The following is a 5,046-nucleotide window of genomic DNA, read 5'->3' as shown; positions in this document are numbered from 1 at the left end:
CCGGTGTTTGGGGATATGCGCGCGTATTATCGGGCCGGTGTTTGGGGATATGCGCGCGTATTATCGGACCGGTGTTTGGGGAATCGTGCCCGCCACTAGTGCTGAATCCCGGGCTAGTGTTGGGGGACTTGTGCCCGCCAATAGTGGCTGAAATCCGCGCCGGTGTTTGGGGAATTGTGCGCGTATTATCGGGCCGGTGTTTGGGGATATGCGCGCGTATTATCGGACCGGTGTTTGGGGAATCGTGCCCGCCACTAGTGGCTGAATCCCGGGCTAGTGTTGGGGGACTTGTGCCCGCCAATAGTGGCTGAAATCCGCGCCGGTGTTTGGGGAATTGTGCGCGTATTATCGGGCCGGTGTTTGGGGATATGCGCGCGTATTATCGGACCGGTGTTTGGGGAATTGTGCCCGCCACTAGTGGCTGAATCCCGGGCTAGTGTTGGGGGACTTGTGCCCGCCACTAGTGGCTGAAATCCGCGCCGGTGTTTGGGGAATTGTGCGCGTATTATCGGGCCGGTGTTTGGGGATATGCGCGCGTATTATCGGACCGGTGTTTGGGGAATCGTGCCCGCCACTAGTGGCTGAATCCCGGGCTAGTGTTGGGGGACTTGTGCCCGCCAATAGTGGCTGAAATCCGCGCCGGTGTTTGGGGAATTGTGCGCGTATTATCGGGCCGGTGTTTGGGGATATGCGCGCGTATTATCGGACCGGTGTTTGGGGAATTGTGCCCGCCACTAGTGGCTGAGAACTGGGCTAGTGTTGGGGGACTTGTGCCCGCCACTAGTGGCTGAAATCCGGGCCGGTGTTTGGGGAATTGTGCGCGTATTATCGGGCCGGTGTTTGGGGATATGCGCGCGTATTATCGGGCCGGTGTTTGGGGATATGCGCGCGTATTATCGGACCGGTGTTTGGGGAATCGTGCCCGCCACTAGTGGCTGAATCCCGGGCTAGTGTTGGGGGACTTGTGCCCGCCAATAGTGGCTGAAATCCGCGCCGGTGTTTGGGAATTGTGCGCGTATTATCGGGCCGGTGTTTGGGATATGCGCGCGTATTATCGGACCGGTGTTTGGGAATCGTGCCCGCCACTAGTGGCTGAATCCCGGGCTAGTGTTGGGGGACTTGTGCCCGCCAATAGTGGCTGAAATCCGCGCCGGTGTTTGGGGAATTGTGCGCGTATTATCGGGCCGGTGTTTGGGGATATGCGCGCGTATTATCGGACCGGTGTTTGGGGAATTGTGCCCGCCACTAGTGGCTGAGAACTTGGCTAGTGTTTGGGGACTTGTGCCCGCCACTAGTGGCTGAAATCCGGGCCGGTGTTTGGGGAATTGTGCGCGTATTATCGGGCCGGTGTTTGGGGATATGCGCGCGTATTATCGGACCGGTGTTTGGGGAATCGTGCCCGCCACTAGTGGCTGAATCCCGGGCTAGTGTTGGGGGACTTGTGCCCGCCAATAGTGGCTGAGAACTTGGCTAGTGTTGGGGGACTTGTGCCCGCCACTAGTGGCTGAAATCCGCGCCGGTGTTTGGGGAATTGTGCGCGTATTATCGGGCCGGTGTTTGGGGAATCGTGCCCGCCACTAGTGGCTGAATCCCGGGCTAGTGTTGGGGGACTTGTGCCCGCCAATAGTGGCTGAAATCCGCGCCGGTGTTTGGGGAATTGTGCGCGTATTATCGGGCCGTGTTTGGGGATATGCGCGCGTATTATCGGACCGGTGTTTGGGGAATCGTGCCCGCCACTAGTGGCTGAATCCCGGGCTAGTGTTGGGGGACTTGTGCCCGCCAATAGTGGCTGAAATCCGCGCCGGTGTTTGGGGAATTGTGCGGCGTATTATCGGGCCGGTGTTTGGGGATATGCGCGCGTATTATCGGGCCGGTGTTTGGGGATATGCGCGCGTATTATCGGACCGGTGTTTGGGGAATCGTGCCCGCCACTAGTGGCTGAATCCCGGGCTAGTGTTGGGGGACTTGTGCCCGCCAATAGTGGCTGAAATCCGCGCCGTGTTTGGGGAATTGTGCGCGTATTATCGGGCCGGTGTTTGGGGATATGCGCGCGTATTATCGGACCGGTGTTTGGGGAATCGTGCCCGCCACTAGTGGCTGAATCCCGGGCTAGTGTTGGGGGACTTGTGCCCGCCAATAGTGGCTGAAATCCGCGCCGGTGTTTGGGGAATTGTGCGCGTATTATCGGGCCGGTGTTTGGGGATATGCGCGCGTATTATCGGACCGGTGTTTGGGGAATTGTGCCCGCCACTAGTGGCTGAGAACTGGGCTAGTGTTGGGGGACTTGTGCCCTCCAATAGTGGCTGAAATCCGGGCTAGTGTTGAGGGACTTGTGCCCGCCAATAGTGGCTGAAATCCGCGCCGGTGTTTGGGGAATTGTGCGCGTATTATCGGGCCGGTGTTTGGGGATATGCGCGCGTATTATCGGACCGGTGTTTGGGGAATCGTGCCCGCCACTAGTGGCTGAGAACTTGGCTAGTGTTTGGGGACTTGTGCCCGCCACTAGTGGCTGAAATCCGCGCGGTGTTTGGGGAATTGTGCGCGTATTATCGGGCCGGTGTTTGGGGATATGCGCGCGTATTATCGGACCGGTGTTTGGGGAATTGTGCCCGCCACTAGTGGCTGAGAACTTGGCTAGTGTTTGGGGACTTGTGCCCGCCACTAGTGGCTGAAATCCGGGCCGGTGTTTGGGGAATTGTGCGCGTTTTATCGGGCCGGTGTTTGGGGATATGCGCGCGTATTATCGGACCGGTGTTTGGGGAATCGTGCCCGCCACTAGTGGCTGAATCCCGGGCTAGTGTTGGGGGACTTGTGCCCGCCAATAGTGGCTGAATCCCGGGCTAGTGTTGGGGGACTTGTGCCCGCCAATAGTGGCTGAAATCCGCGCCGGTGTTTGGGGAATTGTGCGCGTATTATCGGGCCGGTGTTTGGGGATATGCGCGCGTATTATCGGACCGGTGTTTGGGGAATTGTGCCCGCCACTAGTGGCTGAGAACTTGGCTAGTGTTTGGGGACTTGTGCCCGCCACTAGTGGCTGAAATCCGGGCCGGTGTTTGGGGAATTGTGCGCGTATTATCGGGCCGGTGTTTGGGGATATGCGCGCGTATTATCGGACCGGTGTTTGGGAATCGTGCCCGCCACTAGTGGCTGAATCCCGGGCTAGTGTTGGGGGACTTGTGCCCGCCAATAGTGGCTGAAATCCGCGCCGGTGTTTGGGGAATTGTGCGCGTATTATCGGGCCGGTGTTTGGGGATATGCGCGCGTATTATCGGACCGGTGTTTGGGGAATCGTGCCCGCCACTAGTGGCTGAGAACTTGGCTAGTGTTTGGGGACTTGTGCCCGCCACTAGTGGCTGAAATCCGCGCCGGTGTTTGGGGAATTGTGCGCGTATTATCGGGCCGGTGTTTGGGGATATGCGCGCGTATTATCGGACCGGTGTTTGGGGAATTGTGCCCGCCACTAGTGGCTGAGAACTTGGCTAGTGTTTGGGGACTTGTGCCCGCCACTAGTGGCTGAAATCCGGGCCGGTGTTTGGGGAATTGTGCGCGTATTATCGGGCCGGTGTTTGGGGATATGCGCGCGTATTATCGGGCCGGTGTTTGGGGATATGCGCGCGTATTATCGGACCGGTGTTTGGGGACTTGTGCCCGCCACTAGTGGCTGAATCCCGGGCTAGTGTTGGGGGACTTGTGCCCGCCAATAGTGGCTGAAATCTGCGCCGGTGTTTGGGGAATTGTGCGCGTATTATCGGGCCGGTGTTTGGGGATATGCGCGCGTATTATCGGACCGGTGTTTGGGGAATTGTGCCCGCCACTAGTGGCTGAGAACTTGGCTAGTGTTTGGGGACTTGTGCCCGCCACTAGTGGCTGAAATCCGGGCCGGTGTTTGGGGAATTGCGCGCGTATTATCGGGCCGGTGTTTGGGGATATGCGCGCGTATTATCGGACCGGTGTTTGGGGAATTGTGCCCGCCACTAGTGGCTGAGAACTTGGCTAGTGTTTGGGGACTTGTGCCCGCCACTAGTGGCTGAAATCCGGGCCGGTGTTTGGGGAATTGTGCGCGTTTTATCGGGCCGGTGTTTGGGGATATGCGCGCGTATTATCGGACCGGTGTTTGGGGATATGCGCGCGTATTATCGGACCGGTGTTTGGGGAATTGTGCCCGCCACTAGTGGCTGAATCCCGGGCTAGTGTTGGGGGACTAGTGGTCGTAAAACCGGGCCGGTGTTTGGGGACTTATAGGCCGACACTAGTGGCTCAAAACCGGGCTGCCGTTTGGGGACTTGTCGGGCCAACATTGGCTTGCAGCACTTGGAAAATTGCACTAAGTCCGATTGTCGGGTCACCAGGGGCTCGTGGGACTTAGAATTTGTGCCACTCCCCGGCCAGTGTTTGGGGACTGGCTGCCGCCTCCTGTGGGCCGGTCCCCGGCTGGTGTTTGGGGACCGGCTGCCGCCTCCTGTGGGCCGGTCCCCGGCTGGTGTTTGGGGACCGGCTGCCGCCTCCTGTGGGCCGGTCCCCGGCCGGTGTTTGGGGACCGGCTGCCGCCTCTTGTGGGCCGGTCCCCGGCTGGTGTTTGGGGACCGGCTGCCGCCTCCTGTGGGCCGGTCCCCGGCCGGTGTTTGGGGACCGGCTGCCGCCTCTTGTGGGCCGGTCCCCGGCTGGTGTTTGGGGACCGGCTGCCGCCTCCTGTGGGCCGGTCCCCGGCCGGTGTTTGGGGACCGGCTGCCGCCTCTTGTGGGCCGGTCCCCGGCTGGTGTTTGGGGACCGGCTGCCGCCTCCTGTGGGCCGGTCCCCGGCCGGTGTTTGGGGACCGGCTGCCGCCTCTTGTGGGCCGGTCCCCGGCTGGTGTTTGGGGACCGGCTGCCGCCTCTTGTGGGCCGGTCCCCGGCTGGTGTTTGGGGACTGGCTGCCGCCTCTTGTGGTTCGTCTCCTGGCTTGCGTTTGGGGACTGGCTGCCGCCTCTTGTGGGCCGGTCCCCGGCTGGTGTTTGGGGACTGGCTGCCGCCTCTTGTGGGCCGGTCCCCGGCTGGTGTTTGGGGACTG

Source organism: Urocampus carinirostris, chromosome 16 (genome assembly GCF_059441175.1).
Source record: "Urocampus carinirostris isolate Australia breed hairy pipefish chromosome 16, RoL_Ucar_1.0, whole genome shotgun sequence".
In the NCBI taxonomy this organism is placed as follows: domain Eukaryota; kingdom Metazoa; phylum Chordata; class Actinopteri; order Syngnathiformes; family Syngnathidae; genus Urocampus; species Urocampus carinirostris.
This window is presented reverse-complemented; position numbering follows the sequence as displayed.